The following is a 17863-nucleotide window of genomic DNA, read 5'->3' on the forward strand; positions in this document are numbered from 1 at the left end:
GTGATACTCCCACAATAGGTTAGCCGTGTGAGCCATGAGTCCATGGAGGTGTTTTTTTTTCCCAAGATCCACACAGGTGGGTTTTGGTGTGCACCCTGTCCTCGGACCTCCTATGTGGCCTCCCCAACCCCCCCGGGCCCATTAATGGCCATTTTTGATTTCTTTTTTTTTTTTTTGGGACAATGTGTTGCCTTCTGTGGCTCCGGTGGGCATACACTGCATTGTGGCTGGGCACATGCAGGCTTGTCATGTATTTGGTTCAGATGCTTGGGTTTTTGTTACACACACCCCTCCTGCTTCCCGTTTCCATGGGCTTGCAAAGGGTGTCCCCAAGTGACATTGACGTACATGGTGACATTGGAATCCCACTACATGTGTGGGTAGTCTAGTCAATACTGTGTATACATTCCTAGTGCATATTGCTGTTGTGTTGTACACTGCATGTTGCATTGATGTGTAACTCATCATCCGTGTCTACCTCCTAATTTGCAGGTCCTTTCCTCATGTCTACACAAGGCCCTCTACTTTGGAGATGGGGTCCATCTTGGCAGCAGTGCACCTACAACTCTACATGGCGGCAACACTGTACAGTTGGAAGTGGTGGGAGTGCAGGCATTTCCAGGTGGTGAGACTACTAATTCCTTACATTCGTAATGTCATGTTAATGGTAGTTTTGAGGGTCAGTGGCTGATAAGTGTTATTGCTAAATACCTGCTCAAGTGTTTTGTTGGTCTTGCATTACTGTGAGCATTTCAGGTGTTGCGAGTTTCAATTAGGGACACTGTACATTGTGACACTTGTGTCATGTTGTGGGGATTACTTTGTTTACCTGCACATAGCATGACATGGCACAGTGTGTCGTGTGGCGGTGCTGGGGATGGGTTGGGTGACATGGCACTGTCCTCATGTTGCATTTTGCAAGTGGGTATTCATTTTAGCTGCTTGAATGTGTTTTTTCACAAAACTGCATTGGTGGTGTCTGCGTAGGTAGGGATCCACGCATTGTAACACTTCCAGGTGAACAATCTCAGGCTGATATGGTTTTGACGGTTGATTCTCCAGACATTCAGGATCAGTGTCAGATTGATTCATCATTGATTGTCAGATGGTATGTGCCAGGGCAGTGTGCACTCCACAGGGGTGTGATTTCTAGGTGAAGTAATTAGCCACTAGCTGTGTACGGGCTGCCTCCCCCCGTGCCCTTTCCCCTACCATGCGCAGCGGACGTGCATGTGGTTGGGGATGTGGGGCCACCACCATGTCCACGGCCAGGCCCCGGCGTGTTGCAACGTTGTGCAGGACACATGCTGCCACTATGATCCTGCACACTACTGGGGGAGCGTATAACAGCTGCCCACCAGAACAGTCAAGGGAGCGAAAGCGTGACTTAAGCACTCCGAATTTGCGCTCCACTATGCCCCGGGTTGCAATGTGGGCTATGTTATATCTTACCTCGGGTGGCGTGGTGGGTTCCGAATTGGCGTCATCATGTGGGGGCTGAGAGGGTAGGCACTGTCCCCTGTGGAGGTGGTGATTGGTATCATTGGTGGGGTTGTGACCTTGCTCAGTATCTGACATGCATGCATGTGCAGTGGCATTCATACTCACCAATCAGCCATGTATCGCCATGCCGCCCAGCTTCTAGGTCCCGGCTTAGGGTGGACATTTGGTAAATGAAGCTGTCGTGGGTGGACCCGGGATAGTTGGCATATACTGAGGTGATGATTCCCTTGGCATTACATACTACCTGCACGTTGATGGAATGCCAGTGCTTGCGGTTCCTATAGATGTGCTCAGATGCCCTGGGGGGACGTAGAGCCACATGGGTGCAGTCGATGGCACCTAGCACTTTGTGGAATCGTGCCACACCGTAAAAATCCAGGGCGGCAGCATGCCTTTCTGCAGGTGTTCTGGGCAGGTATATGTGCCTGCGGACTGATGGGTGTGCAGTGATGATGTTCAAGACCTGGTGTAGGCAGCGTGACTGCGTGGCCTGTGACACCCCACCCACTATGGCACTTGTCCGCTGAAATGATCCAGTGGCTAAGAAGTGCAGTACATTGAGGACCTTCTCCAGGGGGCTGAGTGCTTGGGAGCACAGGGTGGGTGATGTGAGGTCATCCTCCCACTCACTCACCAGGTCCAGTATTATGTGTGGTGGAAACCTGTACCTCCCATACACCTGGTCATCAGGCATCCCGAAAAGGCTGGTTCTGGGTGTGAATATTCTGGCCCTGACTATCCTCCTCCTCCTCCTTTGGTATCCCACGGCCACTGCTGCTAGGAACGGTATATTCATCCTGGCGTCTGAGCTTGTTATTTTATTTGAGCAAAAAATGTATGCGTCGCGGGTCGACGTATGCCTGCTTCTTACTTGCGTACGTGTTTCTTTGCGTGTGTTGTAGGCGAGTGTGTGAAACTTCCCGCGCACCCCTGAAATCCAGTACCCAGGCCAATAGCGTGTGGAAATTCCTGCGCACCCCGGTATACACGTGCGCTGATGTACTCGCGTGTGAAACTTCCCGCGCACCCCTGAAATCCAGTACCCAGGACAATAGCGTGTGGAAATTCCCGCGCACCCCGGTATACACGTGCGCTGATGTACTCGCGTGTGAAACTTCCCGTGCACCCCTGAAATCCAGTACCCAGGCCAATAGCGTGTGGAAATTCCCGCGCACCCCGGTATACACGTGCGCTGATGTACTCGCGTGTGTAAGTGCCCGCGCACCCCTGAAATACACGTACATAGGCCAATCGCGTGTACGCGCACTTTTGCCCAATTACACGCGATGACACTCTGACGTGCAGTCTTTCCACGTGTGCTCCGTCATCACATGCTATGAGGGAAACACCCATGCGGGTCACGTCACAGACGCGCTTACACGCTGAGGGCCTTTGGTCCAATAGAATCGCGTATGCGTGCTGACGCGCTTACTTGCTAAGGGCCTTTCCTCGAATTTCACGCTGACGTGCAGGATTTTCACGTGCCAAATCATTCCGTATCAAGCTGGCCACACGAAAACACACGGAAGACCACGCTCCTGCCCAGAAGGCCGAATTACTGCCCCCCAGTGCCCCGAGCAGCCTCCCACGTGCCATCTGCTGCTGCTGCCTGCCTGCCTGCCTGCCTGCTGCCACCGTGCCCTGCCATTTGGTGCCTGCACATCAGCCATCTGCAGGGGTCCAGTTGCTGTGTCCACCCCTGCTGGAACTGAAGACTCCCGACTGGGATAACATCGCTCCACAGCCCAGCCCCAGGACCCAGTTGCCCACCCACTCCTGCCTCTGGGGTTGCCATGTCGGGCACTTCCACATCTGGCACCAGTGGCAACCCCAGGCCAGAGGGGCAGAGGGGCACCAGCTTCACTGCCACCGAAGTTGGTGTCCTGGTGGAGCATGTCCTGGGGCAGTATGATGCCCTCTTTGGATCGTCCCGAGCCAGCAAGGAAGGACGGGAGAGGATCTGGGCCGACTGTGTGGTTGCCATCAACGTGGAGGGGGTGGCAACCCGCGACGTCCAGAAGATCAAGAAGCGCTGGGAGGACTTGAGGTCCAGGACCCTCGTGAAGGCCCGGCGCCTCGTGGAGGGGGGCCGGGGCCGCATGAGTTCCATCCAGATGAGGGTCCTGGAACGCGTACGCCCAGCGCTCCACACCCAGATCCTTGAGAGGGAGACCCGTCTGGAGTTGAGCGGTAAGTGTCCAAGCATTGCGTTGTGAGACAGGGCATGTTGCGGTGTGCTGGTTGTCTGATACTTACCTGTATGTGTGACATAGGCCATTTGTGCATGTATGTGTGCAGGGACATCATGGTAATGCATGTGCGACCAGTGATGTGTGAACCACATGGTTGTTGCATGTGTTTAAATGCCACATGGGGAGCCCTATGCAGATTTTACACATGAGAGCATGCCAGTCTCTGTTCCTGGACATGGGTGGGGGTGAGGGATGGGTGCTGATGCCAGGTACATATACGGTAGCCATGTCTGTGTGCCTGACCTGCGTGTCTGTGACTTGTGAATGCCATGGATGCATGACACATGTGTGTGACAATGCACAGATTCACTGATGCAGCCTAGTTACCCTTGTATCCGCTGTGTTTGGGGTGTATGAGGCCAGATGGATGTGACTGAGGTGAAGTGTGTGCATGTGATAGGCATGACCCATGATGCATGTGAGTTCCATATCATTGTATGTTTCAAGAGTCCATTGGACATGTATGGAAATGTCCATGGCATGCACCATGCCTGTTACTGTGTGTGTTTTGCCTGGACTGACCCATGTGTTGTGGAGGGACATGATGGAAGTGTACTTTGACAGTGGTACTCATCTGCTATTGCTTCCTGTCTAGGAGACCATTGAACAGTACCCTGATGCTTGTGTTCTATGTCTCCCTCTACGCAGCGGCTAGTGAAGAAGAGGGCGGAGACGGCGCTGTGGAGCAAGGCGGCGGGGATGCCCCCACGGCTGCAGCGGAAGGGGTGGGTGAGCCCCCACAGGAGCCTGCTACGGCAGAAGACGGTGAGGAGCCATCCAGGTTGGTGGTTTCCACAGAGGAGGAGGAGGCCGCCACTGAGGCACACATGGGGCCTGGTGGGGGCATCCATTCTGGTGCAAGTGGTGCAGTCCAGGGGCAGAGGCAGGAGGCAGCACAGGTCACCGTGGAGGGGCCTGTGCATGTCGCTGTCCCTGACCCTGTGAGTGCACCACCATGCACCAGCAGGGATGCCCCGTCCCAGGCCCGTCCGCAGGTAGAGGAGATGTCCATGTCACCTGACTCCCCTCCACCTGCGGACGAGGGGACCCGTGTCCGTATGGAGAAGGTCCTGATTGGGGTCGCGATGCACGCGGGTGCAATTCGTGATGATGTGCGTGCTTCCCGGGAGGAGCACGCACATCATCACGAAGAGCACCGTGCCGAAGTGGCCCAATTGGGATCTTCCATGTTCGGGGGTTTCCTGCATGTGTCAGCCAATCTGGCGGCCCTCTCCTCCTCTGTGAAGGCTATACGCCGGTCGTTCTCCTTGCCGTCTTCCGGCCCAGATGCCACCAGGGCCCCCTGTGGACCTGCCCTGACCAATACAGCCAGCTCGGTGGGGATCCCATCCCTGCCACAGTCGGGAGTCAGAGGTCCAGCAGGGGTGGACACCACAGCAACTGTACCCCAGCAGATGGAGGATGTGCCGATATCATCAGGCAGGGCACGTGCACAACGGCGTCGGTGGATTCCATCAGCCTGGATGCCGTCGTGCTGGCAGAGGCAGTTGCGTCGGAGGCAGCAGCAGAGTCAACGTGGGAGGCATCATGGCTCGGGGCCATCAACATCGGAGGGGCAGGCATCAGCCGGAGGGCAGGATGACCCAGGACAGGAAGTGTCTTCCGTGTGGCTGCGGTTGGGCCAGCAGATAGGTGCGGAGCGGCGGCGGGTGGAAGAGGCGTGGCTCACGATGGTCAAGGCGGAGAACTCCATGCGGAGGGCCCTGAGGCGGGCGGAGTGCCTCGAGGCAATCCGCCGGGGGTTGGAGGAGCAGATGGCGTCGTCCCTGCGGACCCTCAGGGCCATGGAACAGAACCGCCTCCGGGACATAGACGAGGAATTTGATGATGCCCTGGCCCGGAACACCACGGAGTGAGCCACTGGACTTGCCCGCCGCCTTTGTATATAGTTCTTTAGTTTTAGGTTTCATTTGTTTCTTCTTATGATTTGGAGTCGACGGACACTGCTCCACTTTTTGTATATAGTTGCATTTTAGTTAGGGTTTTTTGTAGTTTTCCTTTGTTCAGTTGGGCTCATGGACCCTTGGATGTTTTGTACATAGTTCTTCATTGGATTGTTTTATTTTTTTATTTTTGATTTATTCTCCATGGAGCAATGGTCTTTGCATTTATTTTTATCTCTCGGATTGATTTTATTTTTAATGTGACTTTGAACAACGATTTTTTGGATTTGGATTTGTAGTTTTGATTTTTTTGGACGGACATGCAGCTTATCTTTTTTTCATTGCCATTGTAGTTTGTTTCATTTCATTTGCATTCAATTTTTTTTAATACAATTTTGTTTTCATACTTCACTGTGTGGTATCATATCATTGGTTTCATGTATGTCATTTTGGGTGTTTTCCCATTCATTTGCAACCATTGTGTGTGACGGACATGGGTTCATTTGCTTTATGAACATTGGGGGTGTAACATGTAATTTCCATTTCCATGTGGGTGAATGGGTTACTTGGTAGGGCCTTTTGGCTGTGGAGGCTGACCATAACGCACATGATTGGGGATTGTGAGGACCTGGGTGCAGGGTGGCATGTGTGGGGGCCTGGTGGAGGGTGCCCCTGGATGCTGGGGGGTGGGGGTGGTGGGAGACATGAGTGGGGGCCTGGTGGAGGATGCCCCTGGTGGCTGGGGGGTGGGGGTGGTGGGAGACATGAGTGGGGGCCTGGTAGAGGCTGCCCCTGCACTGTTGGGGGGTGGGGGTGGTGGGAGACATGAGTGGGAGCCTGGGGGAGGCTGCCCCTGGTGGCTGGGGGGTGGGAGTGGTGGGAGACATGAGTGGGGGCCTGGTGGAGAGTGCCCCTGCACTGCTGGGGGGTGGGGGTGGTGGGAGACATGAGTTGGACATGAGTGGGGTCTGGTGGGGGCTTCCCATGGTGGCTGGGGGGTGGGGGTGGTGGGAGACATGAGTGGGGGCCTGGTGGAGGGTGCCCCTGGATGCTGGGGGGTGGGGGTGGTGGGAGACATGAGTGGGGGCCTGGTGGAGGGTGCCCCTGGTGGCTGGGGGTGGGGGTGGTGGGAGACATGAGTGGGGGCCTGGTGGAGGCTGCCCCTGCATAGCTGGGGGGTGGGGGTGGTGGGAGACATGAGTGGGGGCCTGGTGGAGGGTGCCCCTGCACTGCTGGGGGGTGGGGGTGGTGGGTGACATGAGTTGGACATGAGTGGGGGCGTGGTGGGGGCTGCCCATGGTGGCTGGGGAGTGGGGGTGGTGGGAGACATGAGTGGGGGACTGGCGGGGGCTGCCCATGGTGGCTGGGGGGTGGGGGGGTGGTAGACATGGGTGTGAGCCTGGTGGGGGCTGCCCCTGCACTGCTGGGGGGTGGGGGTGGGTGGGAGACATGAGTGGGGGCCTGGTGGGGGCTGCCCATGGTGGCTGGGGGGTGGGGGTGGTGGTAGACATGGGTGGGAGCCTGGTGGAGGGTGCCCCTGCACTGCTGGGGGGTGGGGGTGCAGGTGGACATGAGTGGGGGCCTGGTGGAGGGTGCCCCTGGATGCTGGGGGGTGGGGGTGGTGGGAGACATGAGTGGGGGCCTGGTGGAGGGTGCCCCTGGATTCTGGGGGGTGGGGGGGTGGGAGACATGAGTGGGGGCCTGGTGGAGGGTGCCCCTGCACTGCTGGGGGTGGGGGTGGTGGGAGACATGAGTTGGGGGCCTGGTGGAGGCTGCCCCTGGATCCTGGGGGGTGGGGGTGGTGGGAGACATGAGTGGGGGCCTGGTGGAGGCTGCCCCTGGATGCTGGGGGGTGGGGGTGGTGGGAGACATGAGTGGGGGTCTGGTGGAGGGTGCCCCTGCACTGATGGGGTGTGGGGGTGCAGGGGGACATGGTTGGGGGCCTGGTGGAGGCTGCCCCTGGATGCTGGGGGGTGGGGGTGGTGGGAGACATGAGTGGGGGCCTGGTGGAGGCTGCCCCTGCACTGCTGGAGGGTGGGGGTGCAGGGTGTAAGAGGATTCAATTCAACACTACAGCTAAGTCAATGCCTAGTCTGGGATACTGAATGGAAACCCTTATTGATATATCTTTATGTCCAGTTCATGCGTTCTGGATGACTACCCCTATATAACACCCCTCTCTTGGAATCCCCCTGACCCCACTGAGCCAAAAAGTAGTTCTGTTTTGCAAATTAAAAGGTTTATTTGAGAATTTAAACAATATATATATCACACTTTATAATAAATTAATAATTGAATATCACACTTAATCTGATATGATAAAGATTAACAATGGAGAATCTGGCACTAGCCCACTTCTTTATAATCACTAAGGAGTTGACATGAAATGGATAAGGTAGCACACCGGTAAATAGGGACAGAAGAATAATGTGGTAGAGAATGCTTTATAGGGTTCAAGGAAATGCAAGGTTGAATGAATGAAATGCAGTATAGAAGATAAACTGATATGGTTTCACAAAAGACAAGGTAATCACTTTCCCTTTGTGGCAATTCACCCCCCCTATACAATGTAAGGAGATGGAAGGAAGAGCACACGGTTCAGGTATACAATCACAGTGTAATACAGAGTTCCAGTTTCCCAGCAAGCTTAGTGGAGAATAGATATGAGTTTTACACAGGCTCAAAATGCTTTGAATATGGTGACAATGCAGTGAGAAATATGCTGAAAATGCTTTTAATTCCCTTCAGGAGGTTCAGGTTGAGGATTAGTTGGTTTAAATTAGTTCAGGCTTACTTTAGCAATGTTCTAGGAATGATTGGCAGGTTAAACGAATTTTTGGCAAATGAAAGCAAGGAAGCTGCTGTTTTCACACGTGGAGAAATTTGCAAATCGCGGCAAATTCGCGAGTGCGTTTTTCGCGATTGCGGCAAAAGTAGAGGGAGTATGAATGCGGTTCTAGGTTCGTTGAAAAGCCAGGATTCCCAGCTTTCAGAGGAAAGTTACTGCAAGTCTCTAAGACAAACGGTCACGGAGATATGAGCAATATGGTAAAGGTCGTTTTTCAGATTTGAAATTTTAAAAGTTCAAAGTGACAAGTTACAGCTTGCAACTAGAAAATGACAGGTGACAGCTTTGCAAATGACAGGTGACAGTTAGGAGACAGTTCTGGTTAGATTAAAATAGATTGAATTATATTATTTTAACTCTCAGCCTCTCTGCCTCTGCACAGTTTCTGCTAGGTACTCACAATATATTTAGAAATAGAATGGGCCTCGCCACGGATCTGGTCAGGTTTTCTTCACTCGCCACGGACGGTCTCTGCGCACAGCGTCTGGGTCAGCTCTCTAGTTCTGCGAACAGCGGTCTGGGTCAGCTCTGCTCTGCCTCTGGTTCTGGATACTGCTCTGCTTTCTCTGGGTACAGCACTGCTTCTGGATCTTTCTGCACAGCTTTCTCTGGACCCAGCGCTGATCTGCACGGCTCCTGGATGCTGCTATCGCTGTTAGGTTTGCTGGATGCTGAGGCCCACTGAGAAGAGTTCTCAGTTTGTGGGTTTAGGCCCTTGCTTTGAGTTCTGAATCAAGTTCTTTGGAGTTTTAAAGTCTAAGTGTTGAATCTAGTATCTTCTGGATGTTGTGTGGTCCGGCAGAGCGCGTTGCAGCAAATGGAATTGAATCTCTCTATCTGTCCTGACTGTCTGCTTTTATGTGTTTTGAAAGTGGGTGTGTGTGCAGCATCACTAGCCAGACCCTCTTTCAACTTGTCTTTGGCCCAATTCTCCCCTCTCCCATGATTGGGGAAGGAACTGTGAGTCAGAGTGATGCTGCAGATTTTATGGGTCAGGGGATCCTCCCCTGGTCAGTTTGCCCACAAATCTATATTTGATTCAAAATGCACATTTCTCAAATACATAGTGGTTTGTCATTGCATGTACATATTACCTATCACATGAGGTAGTCTCTGTCCCAAATCTGCTCTTCCTGAGAGCTTGCATTGAGAAATGGCAACGTTTTGCGCTTTTGGTCGGGTTACCAATATCAGATTCTTACTCAAATTTACCCAAATGTGTGCAAGGCATGCAGGCATTAATTGATGAAGTATCAGACTTTTCACATGCAGACATTTTAAGTAATACCCTCTTAACTGCTAGTTTGCCCCCAGATCATACCACCGGTTCTAAAAACCTCTTAAAATGTGGGCAGAAAAATCACAAGAATTATGGTATCATTTAAATAATTATGACAAGTCCGTACTATGAGTTATTCGTCTTTTTCTAAAACCATATTCTGGCTACAGGGGTGTGTCTTTTCAGGTCACATGGTACAGAAACCAGTCTTTCCACTTTCTTCAAGCTCAGCCTCTGTCTCCAGTTCCTCCCCCTCCCAGTTTCTGCCAAGAGGAAGCCATTTTTACGACACCCCCAATAAAACATTTGCCTGAGTCAGGACAGGGCTTTGTTCAATTTCCTGCAGAGCCCAGGTAATTCAATCAGAGAAGTGTCATATCCCTTTTGGTGGGAACAGCAAAAGGCAGCTAGGCCTGGGAACACAGCTGTTGTGCAAGTCTCAACTCCTGTCGGGGGTAGCTGGTGGGCAGAATTCAGTTTCATTAAGCCAGGTTTCAGATAAAATGTCACTTTTTTTTCCCCAGTTTAAGTCAAGACAATTTTTACATATGCAGCTAGAATGCTGATTCTAAGTTCAAAACTATGACATTTTAACAGTGACAAACTATGTGGCAGTCACAAGTCTGTCCCTCAGTTTATTTACACATTTCGATTTTTGGTAATTTTAAATCCAGTTTCAGTTTAAGCCGCTGCAGACCTGCAGAGCTCAGCCAGTCTTGTTATAAACCTTCAAGTCACTTCAGAATATAACTTTACATTGTATCCACCTCTCAGTAAGTCTTTCTTTGGCCTGCTTTGGGTTCATTTATTCAGTTTTACACAAATGTCTGGTGTTGTTTTAAAACGCCGGCTTTCTGATAGTGGCGAGTACTGGTAATGCAACCATTTTTGGGATTTTTCTTGGATTAATGCATTCCAAACAGGAATGGTTCTTACATGGTAGTAAATCCTTGCTTAACATTGTTTTGCTGGGGCTCCTTACAGTAAAATGGTTATGTGGAACCCCACAAAAGGGTTGAATCTTTAAAGTGGTCTGGTGAGCCACGATTCCAGCAACTTTTTGACATCAATAACAGTGGATTTTGGTTAACAAAGATCTTTCTTTACACTGGTGGGTGGCAAGTGAGGTAACCATTTTGGTGTGCGCACAAACTGCGTGGTTCTCCTGGATTCTGGTGCATTTATGGGCTTTTTGGCCATCTTGGATTTTCTAAGTCCACAGCACCAAATGTTGCAGCATGATAGCTCAAACGTGGGTCAGGACACCCAACAAATCCCCCCACGTGACTGCCCTTTGAATTTGAGTCGATGGGGAGTCGGGTGCACAAGGGTTTTGACCCACGCATTGGTCTGTCCGCATAATCTTCTTCCAATTCTGCAAATGGCACAGTTCAGCATCTTTTCCTGCATCCGGTACTGATCGATCGGTTCTCCTCGCCGGTCCTGATGAGAATGTTGGGCGGTACCCTGGGCCCCTTGCGTCTCTGCTCCCGGTCTCCGGATCTTCCTCCTTGGCCAGTCTCAAGGTTTTCTTTCTCCTAGGACGACAAAGGAAGAGCGGCAATACCTATTCATAGACATTTCTCCCCCACCATTGATATAGTGGGGTGGCATATAAATTTATAGTCAAAACATATGAACATGCACATTTCTTTTTGCATTCAAAAACCAAAACACCCACATTGAGAAACTCAGAATTTGATAGGCGATATATACGATATTTTAAGTTAGAACTGAATTAATCTGAGACAGAACCCTCTATGATTCCAGAGGATTCCTCCAGTTGTTGCAGAGTGTGCCTGGGATGGCAACACTTCAACTGGTTAATGTGGACCCACTTGTCTTCCCCCTCTGCCAAACCGCCTTTGGGGATGCGGATCTTGTAGGCCACAGGGGAGATCTTGTCTATAATGTCAAAGGGTCCCTTCCATGTAGGCAAAAGTTTTCGCTGTTTGGCCTGGTTCCTTTGGAAATTGTATAGATAGACCCGGTCCCCCACCTGATATTCCTTCCTGGAAGTCTTCAGGTCATAGTGGGTCTTCATGCTATCAGCTGATCTTTCTAGATTCCGCTGAGCATAAGCAAAAGCATGTTGAAGGTGTTTCTTTAAATTCTCCACATACTCATGAGTTGTGGAGGCATTTATTAGTGTCTGCTCTTGGGTCCTGTAGAGCAAATGCTGAGGAAGCACCATCTTGCGCCCTGTCATCAACTGAAATGGTGACATTTTGGTTGCAGATGAAGGGGTAGATCTGATGGCCATTAGGACCAGAGGTAATCGGATATCCCAACTTGGCCCAGAATCTGCCACAAACTTCTTTAATATGCTCACAATGGTTCGGTTATATCTCTCTACTGCCCCAGAAGAAGCTGGCCGGTAAGCAATATGTAACTTCCTTTTGACCCCCAGTATCTCCCACATCTTTGTCATTACTTCACTGGTGAAGTGGCTACCCCTGTCTGACTCAATCCTTTGAGTTAGACCGAAACGGGAAAAGATGTGGTTAATCATCAGGGCAGCTGCAGTTTCTGCCTTGCAATTTGGGGCTGGGAGACATTCCACCCACTTGGTAAAAAAGCATGTAACGGTCAACATGTACTTGTTTCCTCTAGACGAGCGAATCACAGGGCCTACAAAGTCGATTTGCAAATCTGACCATGGCAGTGTCATCCCCCGCTTTTGGAGAGGCGCGCGGTGTGTGAGGGACGTCGGCTGAAATTGCGCACACACAAGACACCCCTTCAAGTATTGGTCAAGGTCCTGCCCCATGTGTGGCCAGTATGCAACCTCTCCTAAGATTTCCAGTGTTGTGTGAAACCCCCTATGACCGGCGGTGGCCGCATCATGGGCGTGACTTAACATCAGGCTTCGGAATGAGGTAGGAACCACCCACTGATCGTGGCCAGCTTTGGATTTCCTTACCAACAAACCGTCTTGGATCCGGAACATTTTTGGACATTTCATCAACACTCTTAGGTCCTCTTTCCCAATGTAATCGGTATCCGTCAGGGGAAAGTTCTCAGGGTCCTCAAGGTGTTGGTAAAACTCACCAATAATTGGATCCCCCTTCTGAGCTGTAATCAAATCAGCATCAGGGGTCTCCTTGCTCCATTGGGCAGTTGAAAGATCATTGTGAGCATTTGTCTGGGACCTAGTGATAGCAGTGACCTGGATTTCCCCCAACAGGGACTCAATCTCAATTAGATCCCCTTGGATGGCCCCGGTTTTGGCCAGCTGATCAGCTAAGTCATTTCCAGTTTTGTCTGGTCCCTCTACTTTGGAATGACCCTTGATCTTTTTCCAATAGATGGTCATCTCATTCGAGGTGACCAGATCATCAATGTTTTGGATCAACTTCCCATGTTTCAAGGGTTTGTTGTTAGCACATAACATGCCTCTGGTTTTCCAATTAACCAGGTGCCCCACGAACCCGTTCCGTACATAATCCGAATCTGTGATTATGACCAGTTTGTGGAGTTGATGCTGGACAGCAGTGAGGATGGCCTGATGCACAGCCATCAATTCTGCCACCTGACTACTTCGGGGACCAATTTTGTATCCAGCGGATGGTTCTGGAGACTCATTCACCCATGCATTCCCTACGCCGGCCACCAGTTCTTTCTCCCCGTTGTTGTCAACATGGTAAGAGCATCCATCCACATACACAGTGGGAATTCCCTCACACTTGTCCTCTTCAAAGACTTTGTGTGGGGAATTAAGGTATGCCTCCGTGTTGTCCTTGATTTTTAGACTTTCGTCCTCGAGACAGTTTTCTCTGGCACAATCATGCAAGTCAGCCAGACCTTGCGCGAGGGGACTCTTCTTGTTTTGGCCATATCGGACCTCCACAGGAAAGCCTTGCATTGACAGAATCCAGGAAGTAATCCGGGAATTACTCACATTTCCGGCCCCTATTCTGTCACTTTGGAGATATTGCAGAGGATGGTGTGGAGTCTCCACTATGATGTGTTCCCCATGGATAAACGGGCGGTAATTCTTCAATGCCCACACCGTTGCCAGGAGTGCCTTCTCACAATCAGTGAATTTTTCCTCCACAGGGGATAAAGTTTTGCTCGCATAGGAGATTACTTTATTGACCTTGTCATGCTTTTGGTATAATACTGCCGTCAAGCACGTATTAGAGAACCCCGTCTCCAGGAAGAACTCCTTGTTTCTGACAGGGTAAGCTAGGCAAGGCGCTTGTGAGAGGCTTCTCTTGAGTTGTTTTACCGCCTCGGCTTGTTCTGGACCCCATTCCCACTTGACCCCCCCCTTCAGGAGATGAATCAGGGGTCTGGTGATCTCTGCGTAGCCCTCAATGAACTTTCTGCTGTAATTAGTCAGTCCAAGGAGGCTCCTTAGTTCCCGCAGAGTTGTGGGGTCTTTCAGTTTCTGAAGTGCTTCCACTTTCTTTTACTGGGGACAGAGACCCTGAGGAGTAATCTCATGCCCCAAGAAATTAACACGGGTTCTACACCACTGTGCTTTCTGAAAGGAAAGTTTTGCTCTGGCGGCCCTCAACTGGGTCAGAACATAACGGATCTCCGCTATGTGTTCCTCCACAGATGAACTTTTGATGAGGACATCATCTACATAAGCCAGGTTACCCCTCGCACCCAGGTCGGGCATGGCCTTATGTAGGAAAATGTTGAATTCATTGCCGGAGTTGAGGTATCCGAAGGGAGTCCGGGTCCATGTATACTGCTGGCCCCCAAAGGTAAAAGCCATCTTGTATTGGTCCTCCCTACTGACAGGCACGGTCCAGTATCCATTGGTCAGGTCTATTGCTGTGAATACCTGTGACCCCTGGATCTGGGCCAGCCCTTGGTCAATGTAGGGCAGAGGCCATCGGGAAGTATGGACCCGTTTGTTGAGCTCCCTGAGGTCTGCGCAGAGTCTCCACTGGCCGTTTGGCTTCAATATTCCCAGCACCGGATTATTGAAGGTGCTGTGAACTGGACGGATTATTCCCCGGGACTCAAGGTTCTTAATTATTTCAGTAAGGGACTCCATGGATGCGAGAGGCAAACGATATTGCTTCACAAACACTGGAGTCATGCCAGGGTCCGTGGGGATTGTTGTTGTGTGGATGTCGGTGCGACCACAGTCATATGAGTCTACCGCAAAGAGATCTTGGAAATCCAAGAAAACTTGTTTCAACTTTTGCTTTTGTTCCAGAGTCACACAGGCATCAGCTAGGTTGACTCTCTCTTCCACCATCTGCCTGAAGCTTGGAAAGACTTCTGGTTTGGCTATCTCCGCGGCCTCCTCCAGCTGGGTGGAGAAGTCCCTGGTCAGAGTGCTGATTTGGACCGGAGGCTTCAGGTGGGAAAGGCAGCCCTCATGGACCTGGAAAATCACCTCATCCCTCCTGAAGTCACAAGTCACATCTTCCTTACCATAGGGGCAGGAAGTGTACACCAGGAAGTTCCCCCATGCCGGGTAAAAATCCTGTCTCGTGTTGTATTGTCCTCACTGTCACTGTCAACGCAGTCCTTGGGGATTGGCCCTAACAGTTCATTACCTAAATCAATGGAAAATGTCGGTCATCAACCGCCATTCCAATAATGGTGCCTGCGGCTAGAGTAATACTCTTTAAGTCGCTGTTATCCACCTCTATTAGAATGGTGTCATGTTCTATTTTGACTAATGGTGTTGGGTTTACCCCTAACCCTTGCTGTTGGAGAGAAGCATTTAGATGTATGTAAGCATCAGGGTTTTGCAAATATTGTCCTCTTTTAGCTTTCACTTCCAGGGAGAATTGTCGGGTCCTTTCTGGGATGGTGACCTCCTCTTTGATCTGAATTTCAACTGCATAAGGTAGTGATTGAGCTGACCTAAATGCTTTTCCTGGATCATCAAAGCCCATGGGATTATCCGCTAATCGGGACCAAGCTTTGAAGTTTATTAGGTCCAAACTAATGGCAAAGCGATTGAGAATGTCACTGCCTAAGTAAAAGGCGGCAGGGACGTCTCGCACGACCCAACAATTGTGGACTATGCTCTTGTTGCCAATGGGGATTTTGAGCATACACCTGCTTGGCAGGAGATGTTTGGAATTAGGTGCTTCCAGGTCCATTTCCCATTTGTCTATCAGTTTGAAGGTGGGAATGGCTGGATCTTTTGGGAGTTGGCGAAACATGGCTTCGCTGATGAAGCTCTTACCGTTGTTCACACACACTCGAGCGAGAACAGAGTCCTTCCCATCATTTAACTGAACAGGGATGAACAACTGCTCTCCAATTTGCTGAATCTCAGCCAGGCTCTGAGCTGATTTCACATCTTTCTGGACTATAGGAGTGGGAGTTTCTGATTGTGGATTAGTAAAGAATTTCAGGGTGTTTCCTTCCAGTGTGGAATACAACCTTAAACTGGAAGGAAGGTTGATTTTCAGAAATAGAGAGGACCCCCCATCACCAGTCTGTTGTCCTACTGCTATTACTGTCACGTCTGGAATTTGGTTGTTCTGGAAGTGAAATTCTACTTGGTCAGATTTTTGTTCAACCATGTGGCAGGTGCCGTTTAAACTAACATGGTTGACACTCTGTTTTAATTTAATTGGTCGGCTAGTCTGGGTCCAGAGGACCTTGTTTACGCAATCTATTAAGGGTGACAACCTCCTCAGGAGGTCATTCCCCAGTAAACAAGGGGTGCCCTCTGGAGTCACTACTATGACCGGGTGTTTCACCTTGTGTCGCCCGATCTTAATGTCCAAGTCTGCAGTCCCCTCAACGGGAATTTCCTTCCCGTCAAAGTTCTGCAGTTGTCCAGGAAGAGAGGTGAGAGGAATTTGGTAATTCTCTCCCCTTCCTGCATTCAGTTTGTCAAAGGCCCTTCTGGACAGAAGGGTAGTTTGAGATCCAGTGTCCACCAGTGCCAAAATTGTACCCTGCCCCTGTACTTGTACCGGGGCATAGTATCTTCCCTCCTTCTCCTCAAGGGGGCACAGATAATGCACATTTTTGGACAACTGGTGGGCTAACTTTCTGGTTTTGGACATCGCTAGCGAAGAGATTTGGGCAGAATTCTGTGGAGAGCCTTGGGAATCTGAAAGAAAAAGTTGGCAACTGGAGATCAGAGCCATTGTGGGTTCCCCTGGCTCCGGTTCTGGGCTGCCCCCCCCTTTTTGGAGGCAATCACCAGGATGGGTTTGAACCATGGGATTTTCTTGCTGTTGGTTCTGGGATGAGATGGTGGGCGGCGGTAGCTCAGTCTCCCCATCTCCCCAGTCTGGATTTGCATCCCTAGGGACCCATTTTTCTTTGGGAGGAGTTCCCCCCTCTCTGAAGGAGAAGATCCTTTTCCCAGGATCCTCTGAGGATCCCTCTCCCTCAAATTGGAAGATCTGTACCTCCTCCTCAAACTGAGTCTGTTTGGGTCTTTTGTTTCTCCCTCCCCCCCTCTGCTCCTTAGGAGGCAGACTTTCAGGGGGAAGAGATTTTGTTTCCGGTTCCTGGGTTTCCAGGGGCTGTTTACAAGTGAGGAAGGAAGCTTCCTCCAAGGCTTTACACCCCCCTTCCCTTTGTGCCTCCTCCCTGGGAACCGGTGAGTCATCGGGGTGCTGCCCCCGTCATTGTTCTGGAGCACCAGGTCCAGAGTTGAGTGCGTTCTGCGCCGGCATGCCGATCTGAGGGTTCTGCTGTGCCCTCAGTATGTGACCCAGATCCCGCGTCATGTTTTGAACCTGTTTTCTCCCCTGGGCTGATCCCGGGAAGGGTAGCTATCCCTTCTTTGGTAGTACCCCTGGTTGGGAAGATTTGGATACCCCTCCACCCTTGGCCTCCCCTCTCCCGGATTCGGTTGTCTGGGCTCAGGGAATTGGGGAAAGAAGGGTGGAGGATTTTGGGGCTAGAAGTTGGGTGGATACCTGGGGAAGAAGTTCTGCCCAGGGTTTGGTGAGTTTCTGCCCTCCTGTGAGAAGTTGGGAGGGTAGTTCTCTGGGTTAGGTGCTTGGCTGGATCCCCCCACTTGGGCTGGAGGAGTCCACACATAACCCAGGATGGGTCTGTTTCCCTTGTAACGGGGGCTTACATAATCAGGAGAGCGAGGGGCCCCATTTGTGGGGCTGCCTCCCTG

The sequence above is a fragment of the Ambystoma mexicanum genome, chromosome 5q (genome assembly GCF_040938575.1).
Source record: "Ambystoma mexicanum isolate Mex_15411 chromosome 5q, UKY_AmexF1_1, whole genome shotgun sequence".
NCBI lineage: Eukaryota > Metazoa > Chordata > Amphibia > Caudata > Ambystomatidae > Ambystoma > Ambystoma mexicanum.